Source organism: Schistocerca americana, chromosome X (assembly GCF_021461395.2).
Source record: "Schistocerca americana isolate TAMUIC-IGC-003095 chromosome X, iqSchAmer2.1, whole genome shotgun sequence".
NCBI lineage: Eukaryota > Metazoa > Arthropoda > Insecta > Orthoptera > Acrididae > Schistocerca > Schistocerca americana.
The window spans coordinates 893,849,107-893,862,818 of NC_060130.1; positions in this window are offsets into that span (position 1 = coordinate 893,849,107).

Consider the following 13,712-nt stretch of genomic DNA (forward strand, 5'->3'; position numbering starts at 1 on the left):
TGGCAGTGTGAAATTGTAGCGAACGCCTCTCGGAAGACAAGGAACATTGCATCGACGTGGACGCCGGTATCTATTGCTTCCTGGGTCTCGTGGAATAACAGATCGTGTTTCACACAATCGTTGTTTCCAGAACTCATGTTGATGCCCATGGACATTTTCAGTTTCCAAATATATCATAATATGCCAGCACAAAAAACGTTCCTAAATTTTACAACAGAACGACGCCAGAGATATGTGTCCATAGTTATGTGCATCTGTTAGACAACCCCTCTTGAAAAAGAGAATGAGCTGCATTTTTTTCCAATTATCAGGAACGCTTCGCTCCTCCAGCGACCTACGGCACACTGCTGTTAGAAGAGGAGCAAGTTCTTTCGCATACTCTACGTACAATCGTTGTGGTATCCCATCAGGCAGGTTCAAATGGCTCTGAGCACTATGTGACTTAACATCGGAGGTCATCAGTCCCCTAGAACTTAGAACTACTTAAACCTAACTAACCTAAGGACATCACACACATCCATGACCGAGGCAGGATTCGAGCCTGCGACCGTAGCGGTCCCGCGGTTCCAGACTGAAGCTCCTAGAACCGCTCGGCCACAACGGCCGGTATCAAATCAGGTCCAGTGGTCTTTCTCCTGATGAGCGATTTCAGTCCCTTTCCTTCCCCATGGTCACTCACTTGGATATCTGCAATTCTGACGTTCGTACGACGATTTGAAGAAAGAGCTACAGTGCGATCTTTCTCAGTGAAACAGTTTGGGAAAAAAGATGTTTAGTATTTCGACCATCCTCTGTTTCTATGCCATTATGGTCACAGAGTGCCTGGACGGATGGCTTCGACCAGTTTACTGATTTAACATAAGACTAAAACTTTTTAGGATTTTCTGTCAAGTCGCTACATAGAACTTTACTTTCGAATTTGCTGAACGCCTGGCACGTGGCTCAATTTGGTTTCGTTCAGTATTTGTTTGTCTGTGAAGCTTTGGATACGTTCAAATTTGAAGTGAAGCAATCTCTGCTTTCATAGCAGCTTTCTAACACGACTGTCGAACCACGGTGGGTCTACCCTATCCCTCACAATTTTTTCTCGGCACGTGCCTGCCTAATGGGCATTGAACAATACTCTTGAACTTCGTCCATTGATGTTCAACATTTTCGATCCTAGATATGAATTTTTCGTCTTGACCGCTCAGCTAATATAAAATTTGTTTTTGTCGCCCTTGATGAGTGGAAATTTTTTACATTCTTACTTTCAGCTGTAGTGAGTGATGCTGTAAGTGCCTTAAGACCTGTATTCCCTGTACTTCGCTGAGTCGATAAGTTAGCGGCTGTCGGTGATCAGAAGCTCTAATATTTTATTTTCACCATTAGATTCTCTGTTTGCCTGCTCTATATAATTTTCGGATAAGGTATTTAGAACAGTTTCACATGGTTCCCTGCCACTGTCACTGCTCCTCAGGCATGGGTTTTATAAAAGTATCCGAGAACCATATTTAATCCACCTTTAACACTTAATTTCCCCAAATGATATCGCATGCGGAATCTGTGTTAACCTCACTAGATATTATCGTATTTTTACGGCTATAAACACGCTCTCACCACCGGCGTTCGATATATCTTTGCGATATACGTTGCAATCGGAATTTAGAATTACATTACTTTTCACATCTGGTTTCAGCCACTTTTCTATCCCTAGTACTACATGAGCATGGTGAACGAATTCTTATATAGCACATTTGCAATATTACTGCCAGAAGGCAAATCATAAATCGTAATGAAAATGTGTGACTCATCCGTGTATATCATGTTCCATCTATCTCCGCCTGGGTACCAAGAACTTGTAATCTTCTTCCCGATCAGTTTACGTTCGTTTGATTAGTCTGATCCATTAACAAAGACAGAAGGGAAATAAAATGTTATTGTCGGGCAGTCTTTTTCCTTTAGACATGCCTAAAGCTTGAATTTCGCGAATAAAAATGGGCGAACCAGCAAACAGACTTCATAAAACCGTACTGTACTATGCTGTAAGCAGGTCAACAAGCATACAGATTATTCTAAACCTACGTGCCCATTGACCAGTTTCTACGGCATCATATTACACAGTAATGAGAACCAAGCAATCGCTCATTCGCTCGAACATTGTATGGTTCGCTGTAGACGATAGGGTGTACATATGAAAACAGGGAAGCCCTAAAGGATGGGGGAAAAAAACAATGTATAGTCGCAACAGCAATGCGCCAAGCGGAAAACATGCCTAATAACGGTACCAGCATTCTTTAACGATACGGCGTGGCGGCACGGTTTCGAAACTTGCCTAGCTCTGCTGCCTCGTGCACAACCCAGCGCTCGGCGAAGCGGAGCTGTTGGACAGGACTAATCCGTTAATGCGAGGGTAATGCCATGTTCTCTAGTATTACACAGCTAAAGATCTTTCTGCAAGCTGTAAGCTATCGCAGCGACAGATGATGCTCGAAGGAGAACTTATTTACGTGTCACACCAACAGCAACTTCTTCGGAAAAAAAGTATTAACAGTGGAGTCAGTAAGAACGATTTGCAAAGAACAAAAGTGGGCGTAGTAACGAAATCATAGAACTTGGCGGAGATCCAACAGGAAAAACAAAGACAGGGCCCGATCTAAGCAAAACAGTATAAAACAGTTTATGTCAATGTTCGAGAAACAGGGATAACAGATACTCGGGAACGTAATAAGACGAATGTAACAGCAAATATCTCGGCAGATGACCAAACGGTAGTGGTGTAGGAAGGAAAAAATAAAAATTCCTTGATTGGGTGGCGAGATAATAAAGGACTCCATTGGCGATTACATCTTCTAACAGGACCGCAGGCTTTGCTCAGATAGCTCACGTGGTAAAAACATTGCTCATAAAAGATAAGCGTCTGAGATAGAGTCTCGATCTGGCTAACAGTTTTAATCTTTTGGAAGTTTCATTAAAGGACTCGTGAGTCGATGAATATCAGTATCACGACGTGAAAAGACATGGGGAAATTTGGCTGGAATATGCTTGTTTACAAAAGAACTGAATGAAGAGATAAACCATCTGTAGTAACCGCTTAGTTTTATAAGCTGTGCATCGAATCTCTCTGCTGGTTTTTTTTCATTCATTCCCATGTGATTATAACAACAATTATGCATGGTACGCCATGAAATTGTGTGATAACCGAGAGTCGTTTATGAGTGTAAACCACGCTTGTTTTGCAATAGTCACAATGAAAAAACAATGCACACGCAAAACTTCGGCGTTCATTACAAGTGCTGTATGATCCAGTAATTATTGTTTTCCATGTTTCTGTGATCAGTAGCATTATGATTCGTTCAGAGCTCCGTAGGTTACACATTATACTTGCCTCAAATGTAGATACAATAATGTAAATAAAATGACTGTAATGCTTTGATGGAAAGTTGAAGAGTATCCTTTTTTATTTCCAGTCTCCTTACGAAAATCCTGATTTTTCAGGATAAAGATTATGAAAACAATAAATGGATCATTAAATACTGACAATCTGCACCGTCATAATAAATTTGTTGTTAGAATTACGCGGGAACGAAAAAAAGAAGGGCTGGCAGGAAATTTCGATCCAAGGACCCCGCGCTTTTGAGACTAAGCGCTCACTCGCTCTGCTGCGAACTGTTTGAATACGTCGACCATACAAAGTATATAAGCATGCATAAAATTTTCAAACTCTATTTTTTCGAAAACCATTGCGTCTTCCTGTTTACATTATGTTGAAGTCCTAGTCGTGTCTTCCACATGGTGTCAGTATGAATCAAATCGGTGAGGGGAGTTTCGTGGGCTGTTCAATGTTGGAAGTTCCCCTCGCCGATTTGATGCATATTGACAGTGTGTGTAGAACAGGACTGGAACTTCAACTTACGTAAACAGGAGGTCGCAACTCTCAACCGTTCCCGAGAAAATCGAGTATCAAACTTTTACGCGATCTTACATACTTCGTATGATCGCTAGTATTCAAGGATGCCCCAGAAGAGCGAGTAACCGCCTAGTTTTGTAAGCTGTTGATCGAATCTCGCTGCTGTTTCTTTTTTTTTTTCTTTTTCATTCCCACGTGATTCTAACAACAGATATGCGGGGTACGCAATGAAATTGTGTGATGACTGAGAGTTTCTGTGAGCTGCGAGCTATTTCCGCAGCGGAGGTAACCACATCTCAGTACCTTTACATCTGAGAATCGTTGCATAACTCTGTTTTGTGTTGTAATTTTTGACGATTGCCAGTTAGAGGCTTGTTCTCTGCTGGGAAGGTATTTGGCTCTGGTTCAAATGGCTCTGAGCACTATGCGACTTAACTGCTGAGGTCATCAGTCGCCTAGAACTTAGAACTAATTAAACCCAACTAACCTAAGGGCATCATACACATCCATGCCCGAGGCAGGATTCGAACCTGCCACCGTAGCGGTCGCTCGGTTCCAGACTGTAGCGCCCAGAACCGCACGGCCACTCCGGCCGGCGGAAGATACTTACACAGAAGAACATGTAGTAAGTGAATAAACCGAATAAATCATAATTCCATTATTACTCTGTAACGAGCCACCGAAGGCCACGGATTCCTTGTACAAAAATATTCAGAAAATACCCTTGTTGCCTGAGCTTCAGGTTCACCCTGTGAGAACGTCAGCAGCGTCGACAAACCACCAGCCGGAAATTTACGGGTATTGCGTGAGCTGTCCGTAGACATCTGGTGCCACGTTACTCCGGAAATCTACCGTCACTTGTCGAATCCGCGACACCAAAATTGCTGCTGTACTGAGTTCCAAAGGTGGACTAATACGCTATAATGCTAGTGCTAGTAACGTTATACAGGAAGATCAGAAACAGTTTGTAAAGCTTGTAAGGGTATTGAAGAATAGTTTGTGCTGTGAAATAATGTTAAAAAAATAATTCCATACATTGCACCGTTTCCAAGCTAGCAGATCAAGCCGCTGCGCGCGAAAATTCAAGCGTCCCGGCAGATACAATTAGTAAAGGTTTTTTTTTAAATTACAGCTACCAGTCACAAACTTTGTCAACTATTGTATTACTTATTTATTTAACGACACGTTTCGGGGGTTAAACCTCGTCTTCAAGCTAAATGGCATTACAAAAACAACTTTACAATAAGGTCATACTGATGTTACATAGTCTTTTCGTAAATGTTGTGGTCATCCTGTGGAAGAAGAGAAAACTTAGTAAGAGGTGATGTCACTCTGTAAGCTGCACTGATGTTTGCACGAAAACGTTTTGTAATGGCCACTCAGTTTGTTCTTCTGCTGTGGCAGCTTTGTTGTGACCCATTGCGGTGTTTCCGTATCCGTGCCTCTCTTGGTCACTGTTCATAAATTGTCACTAACATAGTACGAGATTTTAAACATGGCTGAAACAGCAACTGTTGAAATTCTTCACGATAAAGGATGACCGCCAAAACAGTTGCAGGATAAAAATTTATTCAAATTCTTGACCAAGGTTTCGGTATATATAAATACACCTTCATCAGAAGCCTTTGGCACAATTGTTTTATTAATCTCCATTGCATGATGTAATTTTAATGAGTAACTAAACGATTTTGTGCCTGTATTACTCTGGTAATTTCACTGTTACTTAAGTTTTAGTGTTTCTCATTTCCGATGCTAAGGTTTTTCTAATGAAAGTGTCTTCCTGTTCAGGATTGTTTACTTCTGATGAAGGTATATTTATATATACCGAAACCTTGGTCAAGAATTTTAATAAATTTTTATCCTGCAAATGTTTTGGCTGTCAGCCTTTATCGTGAAGACTAACATAGTAGTAACTTGGAGGAAACACTATCACAAACAGTTCTGTAGTGCAGTGAACAAGAAGGCGGTCGAAATACAGCTGGTTTCGATTTGACTATCGATTTGTCGATCTATATGGTGTCAGATGTTTACATGTCTTCTGCACGTCTTGTTATCGTATTATTCGTTAACCTACATCTGTAATAAAGTAACAAGCCGTGCAGAAGACATGTAAGCGTCTGATACCACATATATCGACAAATCGATAGTCAAATCGAAAGCAGCTGTATTTCGATCGCCATCTTGTCCAGTGCACTACAGAACTGTTTGTGACAGTGTTTCCTCCAAGTTACTACTATGTTAGTGACAATTTATGAACAGTGACCAAGAGAGACACGGAAATGGAAACACCGCAACGGGTCACAACAAGACTGCCACGCCATAAGAACAAAGTGAGTGACCATTACAAAACATTTTCGTGCAAACATCAATCCAGCTTCCAAAGTGACATCGCCTATTACTAAGTTTTCTCTTCTTCCACAGGATGAACACAACAGTTACGAAAAGACTATATAACATCAGTATGACCTTATTGTAAAGTTGTTTTTGTAATGCCATTTAGCCTGAAGATGAGGTTTAACCCTCGAAACATGTCGCTAAATAAATAAGTAATACAATAGTTAACAAGGTTTGTGACTGGTAGCGGTAATTTAAAAAAACTTTTACATATTTCGTGAGACAGTCACGGTCGAGAAATAGTCAAAATGACTTCGAATAGTCAATAGGATACTATTAGTGTCAGCTGTTTTCATAGCGTAGGTGATAGCGCACGAGATTACACAGCCTTTAGCTAGGTTTCAGTCCTTACTACCGTCCGATGTCTAATATATCGCTCCCTTGTTTAAGGAACTAAATGAAGGACACGTTTGGCGACACACTCTGGAGCGCCGCTTGAAGTGGCGTGCGCAGTGGCCTGATTGACTAACTTCAAAGCTGATTAACTCGGAAACGGCGCAACGTATCGAATTTTTTCTTAACGATAGTTTCTCAGGAAAACATACCTTGCAATACCCTTATAAGCATAAATGTTTATTTAACACTACAACAGTGAAGTCATAGTCTCATTACATAATTTTTTTTCTTTAAAAATGGGGTTCCATTACCGGTTTCAACGAACTACGTCCGTCATTTTCAAATATAAAACATCAGTTGGAGAATATATAATGGGAATTATGACCATAAATCTTACAAAAATTGCGAGAAGTAATGGGACCAGGCAACCGAGGCAATGGTAGCACAACCAAGTCACTACAAATTATACTCATGCTTGCCCAAACGTTCATTCCATGTTCTAATCTAATGCAGAATAGATAAAAGCTACAGCAGGGCAAAAATAGCCAAGAATTCTTGCAAAGTGTCGTGCTGTGACACAACGATCGTATGACTCATATAAATTCACAAGTCTTAAGTGCATCAAACACAGCAAGCTTCCTTATGGAATACAGTATGTAATTTTACTATGTTCCGGAAATGGTTCAAATGGCTCTGAGCACTATGGGATTTAACTTACAAGGTCATCAGTCCCCTAGAACTTAGAACTACTTAAACCTAACTAACCTAAGGACATCACACACATCCATGCCCGAGGCAGGATTCGAACCTACGACCGTAGTGGTCGCGCTGTCCCAGACCGTAGCGCCTAGAACCACTCGGCCACTCCGGTTGGCGTTCCGGAAAAATAATCTCAAAACACACTGTACTTTCATGTATGAATGACATACTCTACATGAAAGTAAAGTGTGTTTTTGAGATTCTTTTTTAGAAACATAGAAAAATTATGTGCTGCATTCCATATGAAAGCTTGCTGTGCTTGATACACTTACGACTTGTGAATTTATATGAGCCATACGATCGTTGTGTCACAGCAGGACACATTGCAAGAATTCTGGGCCATTTTTACCCTGCTGTAGTTTTTGTCTATTCTACATTAGGGCATGGAAAGAACGTTTGGGCAAGCATGGGCATAACTTGTAGTGACTTGGTTGTGCCACCATTGCCTCGGTTCCCTGGTCCCATTATTTCTCGCAGTTTTTGCAAGATTTATGGTCATAATTCCCATTATATGTTCTCCAACTGATGTTCTACGTTTGAAAATGACGGACGTAGTTCGTTGAAACCGGCAATGGAACCCCTTTTTTTAAAGAAAAAAATTATTTAATGTGTCAAATAAACATTTGAGTTATATTTTGGTCACATTCCTTATGACAATTATGTCGGAATATAGAACCCTTAAAAGCATCTCAGACTCTGTCCACCGTGTATAGCAACAGACTGGGATTTACAGTCACAGCTATAAACCACTCACGATTTACCCACGTGGGTATGACCGACTAAAGACATTTTTTGCGGAATGTTAACACATTCTTTCACAAAGTTGACTATAAAAATGTAGGAAGATGAAGGAATATAGTTCTCGGATCTTTTAGACCAGCTGAAACCTAGCAGCTCCTTACTATGTGACTTCTATTATTTACAGAAACCGACACAAATAAACATTTACATAAAAAATGTATTTTCAGTTGTCATCATTTGTCATAGAGAAGCAGCGTTTGAAGACCACCGTGGTCCATAAAGTATTCGCCTCTCGGCCCAAGGGGGCGATCCAGCGAAAATTCATCGGCCCCAACAGTTTTCGTGAATAATGGATTATGAGCCACCACTGCGAACGTGTGAACGTGTTATCCAACCGGTTACAGCATAGCAACGAAGGCAGCCAGAGCCAAGGAAACAGTAGGTGAATGCCAACTTACTTCACGGTGTGCAGCCTCAGTGAAACTCAAGGTTGTCACATGGGTGTGATATGTATTTGTCCAAGTGAAAAAAATCACTAGCCATTTCATAACGCTAAGGGAAACGTTGCGCTGTGAAAATCAGAGATTGCTGTATTTAATACCGTTATAAAATTTAAAACACGGCACTGGAACAGCTGAAGCTGAGCTAAGAGAATTGACATTGTACTCGTCCTAGATAAAGTTCATTTTGCAATATTGTTACGAATGCTGTCAGGCTGTGCAACCTACGGCTACATGTTTACGCTGTAAATCATAGTTATGTGTTTGGCACATGATTCACTTAACTACTTTCAGACCTTCTTACAGCCAGACCAATATACTTAACATGTCTTTGTTGCAGAATTCTTGAACATATTCTCATTTAGAATATAATAAATTTCTTGGAGACGGGAAAGCTTCTGTTCACAAGCCAACATGGATTTAGAAAGCATCACTCGTGCGAACCTCAGCTTGCCCTTTTCTCGCACGATTTCCTGCAAACCAACGTTGAAGAGCAAGAGGCAGATTCCATATTCCTAGATTTCCGGAAAGCATTTGACACGGTGCCCCACTGCAGACTGTTAACGATGATATGAGCATACGGATTAGGCTCCCAGATATGTGAGTGACTCGAAGAGTTCTTAAGTACCAAAACACAGTACGTTGTCCTCGACGGCGAGTGTTTATCAGAGGCAGGGGTGGTGTCAGGAGTGCCCCAGAGAAGTGTGATAGGACCGCTATGATTCTCTACCTACATAAATCATCTGACGGACAGGGTAATCAGCAATCTACGATTGTTTTATGGTGACACTGTGGTGTACAGGAAGGTGTCGTCTTTGAGTAATTATAGAAGTAAACAGAATAACGAATGACAGCTTGCTATAAGTGTAGAAAAATGTAAGTTAATATAGATAAGTAGGAAAAATAACCCTATAGTGTTCTAATAAGGCATTAATAGTGTGCTGTTTGACACATTCGCGTCGATTAAATATCTACGCGTAATGTTCCAAAGTGATATGAAATGGAACAAGCACCCAACGACGATTGTAGGGAATGCGAGTGGTTGAGTTCGGTTTATTGGGAGAATTTGAGTACGGTGTGGTTCGTCTGTAAACGAGACCACGTATAGAACACTAGTACGACCCATTCTTGGGCACTGCACGCATGTTTGTAATTCCCACTAAGTCGCATTACAGAAAGACATCGAAGCAATTCAGACGCAGGTTGCTAGATTTGTTATCGGCAGATTTGATTAACATACGAGTATTACAGAGATGCTTCGTGAACTGAAATGGGAATGCCTGGAGAGGAGACGTTCTTTTCGAGCCACTGTTGAGAAAATTTAAAGACCGGCATTTGAAGGTGACTGCATGACGATTCTGTTGCCATTAACGTAAATTTCGCATGAGGACTACGAACCACACGGCGGGTTGCGGAGTATATATGTGGATATAGATGTAGATTTCTCAACCATTCCACTCTCGAATGGTATTTGGGAGAAATGAATCCCAAATCTTTCCATGCAAGCTTGATTTCTCTTATTTAATCACGATGGTGGTTATTCTCAAAGTATGTGGGAGTCTACAGAATGTTTCATAATTCGGAGGAGAAAGTTCACGTACTGTTTGCGATAGTACAAAATGAACTGACCTTTTCTACAGGAAAAAAATATATATGTGTTAGAATTCGAGAATATACCGTCTTTGTATTTATCGAAAAACTGACTGAAAAAATAGGTGATTTTAATTTAATTTTTAAGTTAAAAAATTAGATTAGATACTATGAGAACTGTACCAAACAAATACTAAGAAATATTTGTTTTCTGTGTGTAAGTGCATATGCATAAATCATCAAGAAATTTAAGCTTGTTTTCTTATTCGCTCCCCCGTCCCTTCCTCCCCCTGAAAAAAGTCAGAAGTATTGAAGTATCTCATTTTTGTGTATCTTTGGAATACTACTGAGAAAAACTAGGCAAAGCTTAGTAGTTGAATGTACAACAACCCTCGTTTCTAAGAAGCAGTCGACAGTGAGTAGATGAAAGCATTAAGTTCCCTGATTGTTAGCTATACGAAAGGCAATCTATATGCCGTAGATACAGAAAAGATGTAATGATAACAATGACTGAAATTGGAATCTAGATGTTATAGACAATTATGACAATGAAAATGTAATTGTAACATGGTGGTTATAGATGTGAAAGTGATGCAATCGATGTCTAAAGAAAATGTCCTGAAAAACTTTCATAATATATTATGAACTACAAATCTCAATGTTTTTCTTGTGATCTATACCTGGCATGCCCATTTCAACCTTCGTAGCAGACAGAATTTTCCAGCTCCTTCATTCGTGTATAAAATTACCCTGATTATATCACATATAGCTTTCAGAGAGTGCTTGCACAAAAAGTTGTCTGCATGCTGACAAGCGAAGTGTATTCCTGTTCCAACCTGTAAGGCAGATAATTGGGCCATTTCCATCACCACTGGATGAGAATGATTTTATGCCCTGATCAGCCTCATCATAGCAAGCTCTCTGACAGTTGTTTTAATTTTATGGCAGTAAAATACTGAGCTGTGATAGCTAGGGTAACACAAATGACTCAGAAGTTCTCTGATTGACTTGTTTCCAAGAAAGGGACGTGGGTTAAGAAGGAGTTGAAGAGTATGATTGAAAAGTAAAATACTGAGCTCTGATTGGGAGTGCTCAGTATGTATGTGTTGGCTTAGAAGCTGTCTGTTTGGTCTATTTTCAAGAAAGGGTTACAGATAAGGACAAGGGAAAGGTATGGCTTGGGAGTGGGGAGAAAGGGGGAGGTAAATGAAGAGAGAGGGATGAGGGAAAGGGGTGGGCATGGGGGCACGGAGAGGAGGAGGGAAGGGTAGGGGTATTGGTGGGGAAAAGGAGTGGCAGGGGATGGAGAGAGGAGGGAGAGCGATGGGGTTATGGTTACTGAAGGGGTGGGGTACAGAGGATGGAAGGCCTTCATAGAAGGTCATAGGTCAAGTATCAGATCTGATCTGGAAGTGGCAATGTATTCCTGACGAGCAATACTCCAAGCAGTCTTTCTACATCTACATCTATACAACGCAAGCCAACTTGCAGTGTGTGGCAGAGAGTACTTTGTGTAGGGTAAGTCCAGGAGAGTTCGGTCACATTCTTCTTTAGCATAAAATTTGTGTGTTCTAATTTTTTTACTTCTAGCAGCATGTGTCTTATGGCGTGTCGTATAAACCTAAGTACAATAGATTATTACGGCACTGCCAGTTAAAATACAAGAGATATGATACAATGAAAATATACATGAGTGGTCCATCTCATCCACAGGTGAATGGGTGATCTGCAATAGCGTATTGGGAGAGATAGACAATATAAGGATGGCTATACATGGAGAGAAGAGCCAATCAAAATTTCATATTTTTGCGATGACTACAGAATTATACTCTTAAGTATTTTAGCCCAAAACAATTTTGTAAGTTTATTATAAATCTTGAGTGAACATTGACTTTTCTGAGTTGCTGGGTTTGCTCAAGCATTACTCTGTGGAAGTAACCATAGCAGTTAGGCTTATTACCAAATGTTGACCATCGTGAACAGACAAAACACTGAATCCAATCTTAATTTTTATTAGTTTTGTAATAGATTTCATCACAGCCAACACATTCATCTGTATCTCATTCATCAAAGTTATTTCCGTAATCCACTACAACGTCTGCGTCTGATGAACACTGTGAACTACTTGTAGTATTTTTCTCATTGAGCTTATTCAGTCTGTTTTTCTCTTCACTATTATTTCTCTTTGATGATCTTTATATACTTTTTCTGTTTCCCTTCTTTTCCTATACCTCTTGTTCTTTACAGTTTCAATATTTTCAGCAGAGTTTAGTCCTTTTGATACATCTACTACGTTCCTCTTAAAATCCATGGCTTTATCAATTGTAGAAACAGGTGATATTTATTCCAAAAGATTTGTCTGTTTTGGCTTAGGAGTAATCAGTTTTGAGGTGGTAATCTTGAAAGTTTCAGGTTTAGTAGGAGTGGAGTCCCAAGTCGTATCAGTGAAGGAATTTGACTTGTTCAGATAGCTCTGCTCTTTTGCTGTTCTTGTAATCAGTAGGTCATTTGATGAGCTTTGAAGTGGTTGGTTGGTCTGTATAGAAGTTTCTAATTTGTTGATTGTTGCACATGCCTTGAAGGTAAATTTAATTGTACTCCATCTGGCCCACATGGAAAAAAGTAGTCTATCTCTCCCTATTGTCTGGGAGGGATGGACTAACCCCGCTTCTGTCTGTAGGCGGCGAACTCGGTGGGTATTTTAGGTTACTTTCATGCCTACACATACGTGAAGCTCGAAGTAAAAAAACTGCATCAGTTTTGTGGGAACTAAGCCATAACACTAAAATTATGCAAGTACTCAATAAAACCCTACGGCTTATCAAAACAGAGAATGTAATTTTTCTCCAGAACTAACATGAAAGTGACAGCAACACTTTTGCACCTTCACAAAAGATCTTCCTTGCAAGTAGCAGGGAGCTGCTCTCCCGCGTCACATTTGTGAAATATGCCACTGGTCTCGCTCACCTAGTGCTTCAACTCTCCCAGACTTACCCCATCATTGTCATTTCCACCCATTCCTGTTCAAGTTGCCCATTAGTTCGCGGGAAAAAAGAATGCCGGTTAGCCTCAATGTGGGCTCGAATCTCTCTGATTGTATAGTATGCTTTACTTGTGAAAAATGATTTGGTGCCTTTTGAAACAGATGTATTTTTAATAACCTTTTTCATCTTCTTGGGCTACACTGAAGAGCCAAAGAAACTGGTAGACCTGCCTAATATCGTGTAGGGCCACCGCGAGCACGCAGAAGTGCCGCAACACGACGTGACGTGGACTCGACTAATGTCTGAAGTAGTGCTGGAGGGACCTGACACCATGAATCCGGCAGGGCTGTCCATAAATGCGTAAGAGTACGAGGACTGGAGATCTCTTCTGAATAGGACGTTGAAAGGCATCCCAGATATGCTCAATAATGTTCATTTCTGGAGAGTTTGGTGGCCAGCGGTAGTGCTTAAACTTAGAAGAGTGTTCCTGGAGCCACTCTGTAGCTATTCTGGACGTGT